A 16,595-nucleotide genomic window follows, 5' to 3' on the forward strand; every position below is an offset into this window, starting at 1 on the left:
ATCTGGGGGCTCCCTTATTAAAGGGGGCTCCCGGATTCCGATAAGCCCCCCGCCCGCAGACCCCGACAACCAACGGCCAGGGTTGTCGGGAAGAGGCCCTTGTCCTCATCAACATGGGGACAAGGTGCTTTGGGGTGGGGGGCCGCAGCGCGCCCCCTCCCCCAAAGCACCAACCCCCCATGTTGAGGGCATGCGGCCTGGTACGGCTCAGGAGGGGGGGGGGGCGCTCGCTCGTCCCCACCCCCATTCCTGTCCGGCCGGGCTGCGTGCTCGGATAAGGGTCTGGTATGGATTGGGGGGGACCCCCACGCCGCTTTTATCGGCGTAGGGGGTTCCCCTCAAGGTCCATACCAGACCCAAGGGCCTGGTATGCTCTTGGAGGGGGAACCCATGCCGGTTTTTTATTTAAAATTTGGCGCGGAGTTCCCCCTCAAGAACATCTGAGCACAAGTCGCGTGCCAAAGTCGGATCATGCAAGACGGCAATCCGACTTCAATGATAGTCAATAGACTGAAGTAGGATCAAAGTCGGACCAAAGTAGTACAGGGAGCATTTCTAAAGTCGGAACGACTTGTGTCGGACCAGTTAGGACGGCTCCCATAGGGAAACATTAAATTTCACACGTCATGCGACATGAGCTCCCAATGTCGGAGCGTTTGTCGGACCAGTGTGAACCCAGCCTTAAGCTAGCATGGGACAGAGTTTTTCACAGTGCAGCACAATACACAGGGGGAATTTATCAAAACTGGAGCAGCTGTGCATAATAACAAATCAGCTTCAGCTTGTTCAGATAAACTTTGAAAAGGAATGATAGAGGCTGATTGGTTGGCATGCACAGCTGCGCCATATTTTGGCTGCTTCAGTTTTGATAAATTCCTCTCAACACGTGTTTCACTGTGCTGCCAAAAAATGCATAAGGACTTATTTTTTTTTAATGCCTTAGGGTGAGTTACAGCCTATTCATTTTCACTGTGCACTGCAAAAATGTGTGTGCTATGGTGCACTGTGATCTGGTATGAATGTGCTCTTAAAGTGGTTGTAAAGGTAGAAGGTTTTTTATCCTAATGCAGTCTCTGAATTAAGGTAAAAAAACCTTCTGTGTGGAGCTCCCCCCATCCCAGCCCCTCTTTATACTAACCTGAGCCCAATCTCGATCCAGTGCTGTGCCCGAAAGCAATGGCTTTCCTGGCTCTTTCTTCTCACTGGAGATTGAGGCAGCAGTTCCATTCCTAACCAGTGAGGAGAAAGCAGGGAGCCAAGCCACGCCGTGTGTGTCAATGGACAAACACAGCACTGCGAAGAAGCAAGCCCGCACAAGTGCCTCATAGCAAGTGGGTTTCTATGGGGATACTCACAGGGGGTGGGGAAGAGCCACCCGGGGTTCCCAAAAGAGGAGGATCAGGGCGGCTTTTTCGCAAAACCATTGCACAGAGCAGGTAAGTATGCTATGTTTAATATTTAAAAAAACCCATTAAAATTATTTTAATCGGAACTCCGGTCAATACATGCCATTACTCCCCAACCTCCTTTCCCCCTCTGTAGCAATTGGAGATTACATTGTCGTTTATCTTGCACAATTGGATGCCCTTCCAACTGGCCCCTGCTAGAGGGAATCATAACGGGGTGTTGAGATTACCGGTCACCCAGTGCACAGAGGGGAATCCGGGGTGACTGAATTCCTCTACAGGAATTCCTCTACAGGAATTTGGCTTTCTGTAATGCAATACATCTTGCATTTCAAGCATGATTGTTGGATATTAGCAAATACTGGAGAGGAAAACAAAGAGGATTTCATCAAGGTGAGGTCAGAGCTGCATTACAAAATAAAATTATCTGTGCCTGAAGATAAGCTTTAAAATATATCTCCACTGCTGATAAGAAAAAGCAATCCTCTTCAAGTCAAGTATATAAATTACAATGATTTAAAGCCTAAGTTTAGTAAAAAAAAAAAAAACAGCACAAGGGACAGTACTTACATTCAATGCAAAGTGCCCCTTGTTCTGCTGGTTGGTGTGTTAGTTGAAATCCAAAGTCCTCTGCTCCCCCATAGCTCTGCAACTGTAATCTTTGATTTCTGTAGGATTTAATCCGAGCACTACACCTGTTATGCCCCGAAGGAAAATGTGTGATAGGACCTTGTTGTCTGAAATTCCGACCGTGTGTGGGCTCCATCACACATTTTCCATCGGATTTTCGTTGTAGGAAATTCCGATCGTGTGTACATAAATCCGACGGACAAAGTGCCAGGCATGCTCAGAATAAATAAAGAGATGAAAGCTATTGGCCACTGCCCCCTTTATAGTCCCGACGTACGTGTTTTACGTCACCGCGTTCAGAACGATTTTCCGACAACTTTGTGTGACCGTGTGTATGCAAGACAAGTTTGAGCCAACATTCATCGGAAAAAATCCTAGGATTTTGTTGTCGGAATGTCCGAACAAAGTCCGACCGTGTGTACGGGGCATTACAGGCACTCTTCAAGATGGCTTCTCCTGCACTCCTCCATTTATAGAAGCTGTACTATAGCTTCCATGGATAAAAGGCACTTTATGAATGGAGGCAGACCATTCATTCATCCTTCCATCCTTTATTTATAAATCACTTTCATTGAAGATCCCACAGTGCATTGCAATTAGCTATGCTTTTTTAAAGGCCCATTTACACAAGGTGCATTGGGCTGTGCTGGGCAGCCTTGCCCAATGCAGTTTCGAGGCATGAGGTAGTGTATGCTAAAAAAAATTACTGCATTCTGTACTTCTTTTCAGTGCAATATGGTATGGTGGTGCAATTCACTGCCCCACCACCCCCTGGTCATTTAATGAAATAAAAAAGAAATAACGAGTAAAGAAAAAAAATAAACAACGAGATGCTCTGTTTTTAGCACATCAACACCGCTGCCTACCAGCACACACCAGCGGCAGTGGAGTAATGCATGCTACTGGTATGAATGGGCCCTTAAGATAACTTAACTGTCAGTCAGCAAGATGTAATGCATGGGGTGGGAGCAGACACAACAAATAAAAAAAATCCGATATAGATATATATATATACAAATATATATATATAGATATATATATCTATATATATCTATATATCTGTATATATATAAATAGGTTTTGCAGGAAAAACTGAACATTTACAATCACTTTAAAAGGGCTAAAATTTGCACAGGAAGTTTAATAATTTCTGGCAGTATCAACTGGTATTCTTTTTTTTTTTTTGTTGTACTTAAAGCTCTTTGGTATATGGTATATTTATCAAACTAAAAGAGAGCAAATAACAGAAGTGAATTGTTAGCGTTTACATACATTTTATTATATTCATTAAAGTGGTTGTTAAGCCACACAATAAGCTTGCAACAATCCCCTTTGCTATGTTAAATAATGTCCCCAGTGCATTTGTTTTAAAAAAAAAATCAGCTGTGTACCGCATTTTACAGAGCCAATCAGTGGTCATGTGACCGGCCACCTCTCTCCTCTCTCGAGCTGACAGCAGATCAGGCGGGGCTGAGAAACCCCCCGCTGACGTCAGCCAGGAGGAGCAGAGGAGAGAGGTGGCCAGTCAAGTGAGCGCCGACCGGCATTCTGAAATTAGATACACAGCGGCATTTAAAAAAAAAATGCACTGGGGACATTATTTAATATAGCAAAGGAGATTGTATCAAGGTTATTGCATTATGATAGTAGCAGGAGAGGAGGGCTGGGGAGTGGACAGAGCTGACAGGCAGGGAGGGAGGGGGAGAGCAGAGAGGAGAGCTGCGGATGACGGAGGCACGTAAATTGACCATGGTGTCAGGGCTCAGCAGCCAGATATACCGTGGTCAGTTTACAGGGAGGAGGGCAGGAGCAAGCAGGATCAGCCAGGTATTTCAGGTGATACAGGGGGCCAAATTTCACAGCACAAGCACTGTGCTGTATACAATTGCTTTGAGGTCTATTTTTTTTTTTATGATAACAAACACTTTAATTTCAACAGTCTTCATTCAGGAGTCTGATGTTCAATTAGAAGAGTTTGTTAATAAAATGGCCTAAGCCCATAACAAAAGCTCACTGTATATGAAATGTTCATTTAGGGCATGCCATTCAAAGCCTGGTTACACTCTCCACATCCTGAAAAGCGTCTGTTGTATTGTCTCATGATGGATTCTCATTAAAAAGAATTTGGAAAAGGCGGATGCACGTATCCTTGGCATGGCATTATTTATCATAGCACGCAGTGCATTCTTGTGGAGAAAGATGAAGAGCAGAAACACATTGCTATAAATGGTTTCTTTCATTCAGAATTTCCAGGTATCTGCCATCTATAGCCAGAGCAATGAGAAAACATTAGTCTACTGAGCTGATAGGACTCCATGCCTGGCTGACACTACAATGTAATGCACTCCATTAATATCATTATTGTGATTTGTGCAACAGTGTGAGCTAATGCTTAGCATCCTATAGGATCTATAGAAAATAACCGCAAACCAAAATGTTCATATATTATTTTCATTATTTAATATTATCTTGTTTATTCATATCATCTCTCAAGGTAGACTGCAGTTTATGAATGCCAACTTTTTAATGGACTTTTCTATGGGGAATCGTTAAGAGTGCGGTCTCAGTAGCTCAAAGTAGGCCACGCATCATATATATTTTTCATGTTAAATTCATGTATGCTAAGTAAGGTATAAGTAAAATGTAGGTATTGGGACAGTACAGTGCTCTGTCATGGAATGAAAAGTGTTTAAGTATGCTGTTAAGTATGCTGTTGGTGAGACCAAGGTTAAAGTGAACCGGCTATGCCACATGTGGGTACAGCACACATTCACTTTAAAGAGGTTATAGACCCTAAAAAAAAAAAAAAAAAAAAAAAACCTGTAAGACAAAGGCATAATGAGCTAGTATGCATCTCATACTAGCTCATTATGAAATACTTACCTTAGAACGCAGCCCTGCAGCGGCGCCCGCACACCACTGAGACGGCTGACATCTTCCCCGGTGTTTCGTCCGGGTTTGCGGGCACTGTGATTGCCCGGAGCCGCGATGACGTCACTCCCACGCATGCATGTAGGAGCCACCGGTCACGGCACAGGGCCCTGAAGAAACGACATGAGTGGCCCTTCCTTCAGAGCGCATGCGCAAATGACATCGGTGGCGGCGTATATAGTAAATATCTCCTAAACGGTGCAAGTTTAGGAGATATTATAGGCTTATCTGTAGGTAGAATTAAACAGGAAGACTTTACTTAAGACTGTACTATGTGAAAAAGCTGTGTCATTTATATGACTGGATGGACAGAATTAAAAAAATAATTTTGACAGATAAAACATAAGTAAATATTTTTCTTTGTTAGATAATAATTATAGAATTTCTTGTTTTCTAGACTCTTTCATCCTACACTCAGTGTCATTTCACTGTAGAAAGGAAATTGTGTGTGAATTTTCACCAAACTCTGTATATGGTTCTTTTGTTTTTTGAAGTTTTAGTTATGCCTCTCCATTTGCAGTAGTTACCGGGCTGATTTCAAACTGATTTGCACGTGTTGCACAGTGCACCTGCGGGTTACCTGAACTGAGCCAAAGATTTCTGTTATTACCTGCCGGTTTGGTGCACTTTCAGAAAGTGCATTACACCATCAGGATATAATAGAAGTCTATGACAAAGGGCAGTTAACCCACAGGAAAGCGACAGGTGCACTGCGCTGCGCCCGAGGTATGGGTAAACCGCAGCGTATCCATGTGAAAGCATCCTTAGTCCCCTTTCATACGATCGGTCTAACACAATCAAACCCTCCATTCACGTCTATGAGACGGCCGATGTAAACTGACTTGTGCTGTTTACACCCGCCTACCTCCAATCCGATCCACTAAAAAAAAAACAGAAGGGGATCCGTCCCCTTCCAACTAGGTGGATCGAAGGGCCCATAGAGTACAGTGAACTCTATCGGTGTCTGCTCTGCATGTGCAGAGTGGGCATGGACCTGTCATTTGTCCGCTTCACTCATTGTGGCCTGTGACCGGTTACTAAATCACTTAAGTGGCCCTCGCTCTTCAAAAGGTTGGGCACCCCTGCATTAGACTATATTTTTGGCCTCAAACTGTCCATGTATAAAAGGCCTTAAATGTTAGATCAAAATAACTCCATTTGCACCTGGATCAATGACCAGTTTAAATGTGATTATTTGCAGTGCGAGTATTCGTATTCAGTAGGGTTCTTATGAGTTTCATGAGCAATTAATGAGGCCAACATTAGTATTAGCCCCCATTTGACCTGAGCAATTTGAGGTGTGTTTCTTTAAGTGCTACAATGCTTGAGACCAGATTTCCATGTTATTCCCTTGTGCCCATTTACATCTGATGTGCTGTTGCGCAACATTCAGAAAAACTACAGAAGCTTCTTTGAGGCTTGATCGTGTCGTGTGTTTTTAGCCTTAACAAACTTAAATGGGAGCACCTAAGAAACAGGCTTAAAGTGTGACCCGGAGAAGAAAAAATTGACGCAGGGTTGGCATTAATTAATCCAGGAACAGGTCTGGGGAAGGGTTAAATAAATAAGTAGTTAGTGGGGGTAGGGGCGTAGCTTACCTGATTGGTGTATTAGGGGTCAGATGGTCTGGGTGGAGCCGCAGGGGGTTTTTTCCGTGCAAGGGTTTTTTTCCGTGCAAGGGGTAATCACTCCGAAAAGTTCTGTTGATTGAAGAGTTTCTGCTGTTCCCCTGCGGAAAAAATAATGGACAGAATGAGCGATTTGGAGGCCTTATGGGACCAGGTCAGGGCTGCTCTGCGGAGTCCGCAGTGGCTCCAGCAGCAGCTAATGGGCATGTTAGGGGGGTCGGGGGTTGATCCATCTCCTCCTGGGTCCCCCCCATCATCTAAAAGTGCTAGGAGGGTTCACCCTCCTGAGCGCTCGAGTCCTTCTCACACACCCAGGTCCGGCTGCTGCATGGGAGCTCCACCAGTAACCCTCCAGTGTCCCCTGCTGTGCCTCTGGCTCCAGCGGTGGGCATGGGAGGAATCCCCTCCATCGGCGGGACCCGTGCCACTGGCGGGTACGCCACTCTCTCATCCCCCTCTTCTCTAACTCAGGACATGGCGGCCGGCTCTCCTACTGATGTGCCTAGCAGGAGGTCGGCTCTGCGCGGGAATCGTACGGCTGCGGGGTGGGGCAGGAGCCCTGTTCCCTCTGGCGCTGGGATAGCAGCCTGTAGATCCGGAGCCCGTCGTGAGCTGAGGCCGCATGGTTACCCTGCACTGAATCCAGAGCGAGCGGCCCCCTCCCCTGTGGCTGGGAGTAAGGCTCTGTGAAGGAAGAGTTCAGCGACAGGCAGCAGAAGACATTTGGTGCCCTCTGCTGCTTCTCCTATGGCGGTGCAGCCTGAAAACACTAATGTGAGAGAGACAGCTATACAGGGGAGTGGCTATGCCCAATTAAAGGGCTGGCGACCCCCTTCCACAGTTGGGGGTGCACGGGACCCCGCAGCTTTCCGATTTTTGCCTGAGGTGGATGAAGATACGTCGGGGTGCTCTGGGCCTGAGTCTACAGCGAGAGGGGCGCCTGCGGCAACTTCTTTCCGTGAATCGTCCGAAGAATCTGGCAAGGTATCCAGTGATGACGGCGACGGGCAGTCAGCAGCCGTGCGCCCTGCCGGAAGTGTGGTTGCTCGACATCCGGCACGCAGGCAGCCTAGTAAGTCACGTTTTGTATCTACCTCTTTATTTAGCTCAGGGTGTTGGGGTTGGTACAGGAGATCAGGGTAGGTCCCAAGGCGGGGTTACGATAGGTCTGCCGGTAAGGGACACTGGGGGTGCGTTGGGGTTGGGAGAATTTCTTGAGGGATTTTGTGATTTGTTGGACAGTTGTGCTCCGCCTGGCCCTACTGGGCCCATTTTGGGGCCAACGGGGGCGTGGATCCCTGCAGTGGCAGCATCTGATGGCTTAGGCCGTGATGTCTCCATTGTACCTAGTTCTGCGCTGCCGGCGGTGGTGGGCGCAGTGTCACAGCATGACGGGCTGGGGAGGAAGAACGCAGCAATGGGTACCGAGGTTGCTTTATCCCCGGTGGTAGTCGAGTGTGCTTCCCAGACAGTGAAGGCCAGCGGCTCGGAGTCGCGTAAGGCCAAGAAGTCTGGAGATGATGGGGTTCGTTTGGCGTATAAGGCGCAATGCGAGGTCTAGGTATGCTTCGAGGGTCCGTTGGGGGTTCATCTTAAGCCCGAAATCAGGAAAAAGATTTGGCTAGTAGAATATGTGGAAATATTCTTCCTCTTGCCCTTAGAGAAGTTTAACATAGACAAGGGGAAGGCGGACGAGAGCAAGAAGGAGGAGGAGGAGAGGCGTCGCTGGGTGTTTATCCCTCATCGGTGAAAGAGAACCTGAGAACTGTTCTCTGCTCTTTTGCTACTTGGACGCTATTGGGGAAGCCCATAGGTTCTACGGGGATTGGCGTGGCTTCGCAATGACGAGCAGTTTCGTCAGCGGAAAGCTGTGAGGCCTCAGCTATGCTGGGATCATAAGGATACTGGGCTTTGGATGAAGCTCATGGCGCAGGGATGGGCTTCGGGACAGCCCTTTTGGTGGGGGGGGCAGCGTTTCAGGTGTCGCTGGACAGTCGGCCACAAACCGAAAAAACTACTGTTGGCAGTTCAACGAGGGAACATGCCATTTTGCCGCGGCCTGTCATTTCTGTCATGAGTGCTTCAGCTGCAGGGGCTCCCACAGTTATGCCAAGTGCTTTAAAAAAGGGAAGTACCAATCAGGGGATTCCACTTCAAAAAGAGAGGACTCCAGTAAACCTGTCTGAGATGCTGCCGTACCTAAATAGGTATCCCAGGAGAGCGGCGGCACTTTTCCTTGCTGATGGCTTTGCCAATGACTTTCGGATTCCCTGTTCGTTACCTTTGACTGGGCCATCTGTGCCCAAGAATTTAAAATCCACGTTTAAGTTTCTGCAGGTAGTGACTGAGAAATTGGCTAAGGAGGTCGACATGGGCAGGATGGCCAGCCCCTTCGATCAACCACCCATACCTTTGTTGCATGTGTCACCTTTGGGGGTGGTCCCTAAAAAAGAACTCCACAAATTTCAGCTGATACATCATTTGTCGTATACAAAGGGAGCTTGATGCGATGGAGCCTGATTTAACTTCTGTGTCGTATACATCTTTTGATGCTTTGGTCAGTTGAGTTCAGCGGTATGGTCAGGGGTCATTGTTGGTGAAGATGGATATTGAATCCGCTTTTCGTCTGTTGCCGGTTCATCCGGAGAGCCAACCATTGCTGGGTTGTTTTCGAGGTGGGCAGTTTTTTGTTGACCGTTGTCTTCCCATGGGCTGCTCCACTTCTTGTTCCTATTTTGAGACTTTTATTACTTTTGTGGAATGGGTGGTATGGGAGCAATCACAAGTGTGCTCCGTTCTGCATTACCTTGACGATTTTCTTTGTATCGAGCCCCCAAAGTCCACAGTTTGCACGGTCCTGTTGCAGACATTGGAAGGCATCGCTCGGTGGTTCGGGATCCATCTTGCGGCGGAAAAAAAACAGAAGGTCCTTCCACAGAGATTCAATTCCTGGGTATCATCATTGACACGCAGGTGATGGAGTGTCGCTTGCCGATTGCAAAATTGGAGGACCTGCGGTTGATGGTTGGTGCGGCCCTGCAGGCGAAAAAAGTTAGGCTGAAACAGTTGCAATCCTTGTTGGGGAAGCTTAATTTCGCCTGCTGCATCATGCCTATGGGGTGCATTTTTTGCCGTCGCCTTAGTGCCACTACTTCAGGGGTGTGATTGCCGCATCACTACATTAGGCTTTCGGACGAACACAAGGCTGATCTGCGGGTGTGGGATGAGTTTCTGACTTCTTACAACGGGAGGTCCTTGTGGATGGCCCGGGTGGTGTTGGCCTTTGACTTTGACCTGTATACCGATGCTGCTGGCAGCTTGTTTTTTTTTTTTGGTTTTCGGGTTTTACTGTCAGGGGGCGTGGTGCGCGGCTGCGTGGCTGGAAGAATGGCGAGTCGCGGGATTCTTGAGCAACCTGGTACTATTGTAGCTTTTCCCGATCGTGGTGGCGGTAGATATTTGGGGGCCTCAATTTCAAAATCGTCGGGTTTGCTTTTATTGTGATAACATGGGGGTGGTTGCCGTTGTGTCCAGTCTGTCTGCTTCATATCCACCGGTAGTGCGCTTGCTGTGTTTTCTTGTTCTTCGTTGTTTAAGTTTGAATTGTTTTGTGAAAACTATTCATGTCCCGGGAGTAGAGAATTCCATTGCTGATGCCTTGTCTTGTTTTCAGTGGGACAGGTTCCGGAACCTGGTGCCGGCGGCGGAGCAGTGGGCGGTTCCTTGTCCTGCACATCTGTGGAGACTGGCATTGGATTAGCTGGTGCCCTAGTGCAGCGCTCGGTGAGTGAGGGTACATGGGCAGCCTACTCATCTGTTTGTCTGTTTGGCGGGACTGGTATGGATTGGTAAGTTCCATTGGGGGTTGCTCTTCAGATCGGGACAGACTTTCCTTGCTGTTGTATTTGATTTGGATGCAGTTCTCAGTGGGCACATCCGTATCCAAAATGAACCGGAGTTTGGCTGCTCTAGGTTTCCTTTTCAAGCTAGAGGGCCTGCTTGACGTTACAAAAGACTTCATGGTGGGACAATCCAAGAAAGGATCTCGGCGAGGACGTGTGGTACCAGATACCGGGCGCCCAGTGTCATTTGAGCTGCTCCAGGAGCTGGTAGGGATCTTGCCCAGGGTTTGTACCTCCCTTTATGAGGTACAACTGTTTACAGCGGCTTTTGCCTTAACTTTTTTTGGGGCCCTGCGGATTGGGGAGTTAGTGAGCAAAAACAAGCGTGGTGTGGGTGGGTTGATGTATTCAGATGTACAGGTCACTGCTGACAGTGTCCAGCTTCATATCAGCAGATCAAAAACTGATCAGCTGGGCAAGGGTGTTGCCGTGATGTTGTTTAAATTGCTATCGGAGACGGAGTGTCCTGTTCTCGCTGTACAGAGTTTCGTGCAGATCCGGGAGGGAGTGCAGGGGCTGTTTTTGTGGCATGTGGATGGATCATCCCTGACGCGTTTCCAGTTTGTGGCGATTTTCAAGCGCTGTTTGGTTGAGGTTGGCAGGACAGCTTCCCAATTTAATACTCATTCCTTCAGAGTGCGGGCAGCAGCTGAGGCGGCTCGCTGGGGATTGAGTCAGCAGGTAGTAAAACGTATAGGGAGATGGGAGCTTGACCGTTTTAAAATTTATGTCCGCCCACACATGCTGTAATGTTGTTCATTGTTCTGTACTTGTTTTCTGGTGTTTTTCTTTGGCTCTATGTTTTTTCTTTGGTTTTCTTATTACAGATTTGACCTAGGGCTTGGTGTGGATTTTGGGAGACTCTTACATCTTCTGGGGGGGGGGGGGGGGGGGGGCAATCAGAGTGGATGCACGTCCCGAAGGGAGACAAGTCGGCGTTCCGAGGAGTGAAGCGGTCTGTAAATGGCTGGACATTAGAGGCATGATGTGGGGCCGGGTTCTTCCTGACTTTCATTATTATTGACAGGCCTCCCGATGTTCAGGTGCTCGCCGTGGGAGGGAATGACATGGGGTTCGGGCCGCCCGGGACATTGTCAGGGATGTAAAATTTGACATTTTGCGCTTGATGCGTGATTTCCCCGGTATTGTCATAGTGTGGTCGGACATAGTGGCCCGACACAATTGGCTCCATGCTTGCTCTGTTGAGCTCTTGAATAAGGCCAGGATTAAAGCCAACAGGGAGATAGGATGCTTTCTGTCTTAACCAGTTGATGATCAAGCAATTGGGATGATGGATAAAACATATCCTCTGTCTGGCAGCTCCAAGCCAATGAATATGGGGAATCTCTCATAAGCATGCAGAAAAGAGCAGAGCAGGGCGCCAGTATAGTATATGGATAAACTCAACACTTTAATAACAGTATCACTTACATCAGAGAAACCTGTAGTCTGCTGCATGTGCAGGAGTGGCATGCATTACAGCTCACAACAATCTGGAAGGACTGATGGCAGCTGCAGGATGGCAGATCGGTGGCCTGTCTCACTAACAGGAAAGCAGCCAGGGGAACATGACACGTGGAGGTGGTGGGCCTCAATGTGTTTCCAAGGTCCCTTTGTGAAGCAGGCAATTATATCTAAATAGATTAGTGTTGTCATCCAAAGACAGGACGACAGAACACCTCATCCCACACACAGCAAGTTGTCAGCTCACTAGAATTCTGGCAGGATCAACATATATATAGCAAAATGCCTCCAATGGCATAGTTGACAGACAAAAAGAAGCAAGAGAAGGTCATGTTTTGGGTTTATTATATACACTTTAAGTCTCAAGTGACAACACTGTGTCCTTAAGCAGCCAATTGGTGGGCACCAGCAGTGTCTCATTGGAGCAAAGTGAGAGAATCACAAGCTTCTCCATACCTTAAGTGCAGAGTATTTTTTTCCTTTCTCAGTGGATAAAAGGAGTGTCAGTTGAGGGAAAGGAAGATGAGCATGTACTACTAGTCAGGCTGCTTTTCAAGTGGTCATGCTGCTTTTCTCAGCATGGTTTCCTTGATGCCCATTGGGGTGTACAGTATAGAGATGAGACAATGTGGGCGCATCTTGTCCTCTCTCCAAGTCTCCTCTGCACTAACATACAGTATATGGCTCTCTTGTGAAACCCTCCCTCTTGCTTTTACCATTTATATTATGCATTCTATGAAAAATAAAATAAAATAAAAAAGATTGTAGTCATTAATTTGTTTCCTAAGCAAAATTAAAATACCATGAATATCAAAAGATGTGAAAATGGCACACAACAAAAATATATTTTCTTCCCAAAATATTATGGAATACACATGTGTACCAACATCAACATCAAAAACAAATCATTTTAAAGGGAATATGCATTGGTTTTGCACACAACCAAATGATCCATCACAAATATATCTCCATCTATGTACAGCCTGTCAAAATTTATTTTAGTTTTAGGTTTCTGACCTAGAGCTGTAATTTACAGGTATTGATGGCTCATCATTAGGGATGAGCCAAACACCCCCCCGGTTCGGTTCGCAGCAGAACACGTGAACAGGCAAAAAATTAGTTTGAACGCGCGAATATCATTTAGTCTATGGGACACAAACATGAAAAATCAAAAGTGCCAATTTTAAGGGTTAATATGCAAGTTATTGTCATAAAAAGTGTTTGGGGACCTGGGTCCTGCCCCAGGGGACATGTATCAATGCAAAAAAAAGTTTTAAAAGCAGCCGTTTTTTTCGGGAGCAGTGATTTTAATAATGCTTAAAGTGAAACAATAAAAGTGAAATATTCCTTTAAATTTCATACCTGGGGGGTGTCTATAGTATGCCTGTAAAGTGGTGCATTTTTCCCGTGTTTAGAAAAGTCCCTGCACAAAATGACATTTCTAAAGGAAAAAAAGTAATTTAAAACTACTCGCGGCTATAATGAATTGTCGGGTCCTGGCAATACAGATAAAAGTCATTGAAAAAAACAGCAAACCGAACAGGGGGAGGGGGTTTGGCTTATCCCTAATGATGAGCCATCAATACCTGTAAATTAAGTATTATTAAAATCACTGCTCCTGAAAAAACGGCCTTTTTAAAACTTTTTTTTAAATTGATACATGTCTCCTGGGGCAGGTCCCAGGTCCCCAAACACTTTTTATGACAATACCATGCACATAATCCTTTAAAATTAGCACTTTTGATTTCTCCCATAGACTTTTAAAGGGTGTTCCGCGGCTTTCAAATTTGCTGTGAACACCCCAAATTGTTCGCTATTCGGCGAACGGGCGGACACCCGATGTTCGAGTCGAACGTAAGTCAGGCTCATCCCTACTCATCATCAGTGGCTCATCTAAAGTTTCAGTCAGAAAAATTCAAAAAGTTTAAAACAGCTGATTGCAATTTGGAATAAATAGCTGTATAATATTAGGCTATATTTGCATTATGCACCAGCTGGTCTAGATGTGCATCTGGCTGTTGGGGCCCACTGTAATGAAATTAGGATTAGTCCTCTTATTTTTGGGATATGTGGTAGAACTAGAAATTTCACAGAACTGCTAAAGCCAAAGTTCCTTTTTAGAGCAGTACTTCTAGCTATAAGACCCTGGCACCACTATAAACCAAACCATGTGATCACTGTGTCAGAGCTGGATCTGACATGGTTTTGTTTGATAAACAAAGCCATGTCAGACCCATCTCTGACACAGTGATCACATGGTTTGGTTTATAAACAAAGGGTTATCTTTAATGTTATGGTAAACTTAGAGACAGAATGAATCCCAAAATTACAACCCCTTACGGCCAGCCATATGCGCAGCACAGAGGTGCACCTTCTTCTGTGCTGATACATACCCGTATATGCATCGTTCTCAATAACATATTGAGGATCAGGAACTGGTAAGACAAGCTCCTAATCACATGATCACCGTGACGGTCAGTCATAGTGATCACATGACGGAGAAGCCTTTAAAATGCTTAAAGAGGTTAATAAGAACTGTGTGTGCAGCACCTCTGTTCATCTACGGATTCTCAAGATGAAAATGCGCCAGGTCTCAGTGACATTGAGTCTCCTGGCATCTATTGTTCTCAGTGAGACATCTGCATGTGTATGGCTAGCCTAAAGTACAAATTCTCCCAGTTTAAACAAAACTAAATCATCTGTAATTGTATTTTTCCATCTGACAATTATCATTTAATCTATATTTACAAAGATATCATATTTTAATAAAACTTAATTACTTTTGTCTGAAGTACTGTCAGGCTACACAGCCTACACTTTTATTATTAAGAATTTTCTTCATTAGGAAGGGACTTAAATATCATGAACTTCTACATTAATTGTGTATGTTCTGCTCAAACATGACACTAATGATTTGGGGAGCCATGTCATCTGCTGGCATTGGTCCCCCCCTACCAGTAAATTTGAGAGCACTTCATGCTTTCCTCTGCTGACCAGCTTTATGGAGATTCTGATTTCATTTTCAAGCAGGACTTGGCACCTGCCCACACGGCCAAAAGTACCAGTACCTGCTTTAATGATCATGGTATCACTGTGCTTGATTGGCCAGCTTCCATAACACCTCAGCAGTGCCCCAGGCTGATCGCCTCCATGCCACGCCGCATTGATGCAGTAATTCATGCAAAAGGAGCCCCGACCAAATATTGAGTGCATACTACACTGTACATGGACATACTTTTCAGTAAGCCAATATTTCATTATTAAAAATCGTTTTTTTATTGGTCTTCTGTAATATTCAGATTTTCTGAGATACAGAATTTTGGGTTTTCACTAGCTGTAAGCCATAATCATCAAAATTAAAAGAGAGAAATTCTTGAAATATATCACTCTGTGTGTAACGCATTTATATAACATACCGCATGAGTTTCACTTTTTGAATTGAATTACTAAAATAAATGAACTTTTTGATGATATTCTAATTTTACGAGATGCACCTGTATAGATTAAAAATTAGAAACAAAACAAGTGCAACGCTACTTCTTAAAAACTTCAGCCCCAGAAGAATTTACCCCCTTCCAGACCAGGCCATTTTTTGCGATACGGCACTGTTTCGTTTTAACTGATAATTGAGCGATCGTGAGACGCTGTACCCAAACAAAATTGACGTCCTTTTTTTTACCACAAATAGAGCTTTCTTTTGGTGGTATTTGATCACCTCTGCGGTTTTTATTTTTTGCTCTATAAACAAAAAAATAGCGCCAATTTTTAAAAAAATACAATATTTTTTACTTTTTTGCTATAATAAATATCCCATTTAAAAAAAAAAAATTTTTCCTCAATTTAGGCCGATATGTATTCTTCTACATATTTTTGGTAAAAGCGCATCAATCTATGTTATATGTTTTAATTTTTAGGGGATTCTGACCACTATATAATTGATAGCAGCTTGATATCATTGTCAATCTAACAATTTTTATTTAATTAATTGCACGTGCATTCACATACATTTGATTTACACTTATTTGATTGTATATGTCACGCTAGAACATTATTGCGCTTGGTGTTTTTGTTTATTTACTTTGCGCAAAAGTTATAGCGCCTACAAAATAGGTTATTGTCATTTTTACTTTTTTTTTTAGTAATGGCGGTTATCTGCGATTTTTATCGGGGCTGTAAATAGCCACTGATTACTGTATAAATGTCACTGACAGGGAAGGGGTTAACACTAGGGGGCGCTCAAGAGGTTAAATGTGTTCCCTGACTGTGTGTTCTAACTGTGGGGGGATGGGACTCACTGGGGGAGGAGACCGATCGGTGTTCCTATATACTAGGAACACACGATCTGTCTCCTCTCCCCTGACAGGTTGTGGATCTGTGTGTTTACACACACAGATCCACGTTCCTGCTCTGTCAGGAGTGATCGCAGGTGCCTGGCCGACATCACAGCCACCAGGCATGCGCATCAGCTCCTCAGTGATGCGGCGGCGCACGCGTGCCCCCTATGCCGTTGGGAGGCGGGGGCCGTCATATGACGCCCGCCCAGATGGGAGATCCCATCTGCGGACGTCATTTGACAATACACGGGTAATGATGTGGTTAAAGGGTAAGTTCCATTTTACAAAAAAATCTGTAAT

At 45.3% G+C, this 16,595-nt stretch overlaps 1 protein-coding gene across 2 annotated transcripts in view; it reads left to right on the forward strand.

The window, feature by feature from the left end:
* Nucleotides 1–16,595, forward strand: part of PDE11A (phosphodiesterase 11A) — a 988,141-nt gene that overhangs the window by 272,939 nt on the left and 698,607 nt on the right. The window lies entirely within an intron of this gene.

Source organism: Aquarana catesbeiana, linkage group LG06 (assembly GCF_042186555.1).
Source record: "Aquarana catesbeiana isolate 2022-GZ linkage group LG06, ASM4218655v1, whole genome shotgun sequence".
Taxonomy (NCBI): domain Eukaryota; kingdom Metazoa; phylum Chordata; class Amphibia; order Anura; family Ranidae; genus Aquarana; species Aquarana catesbeiana.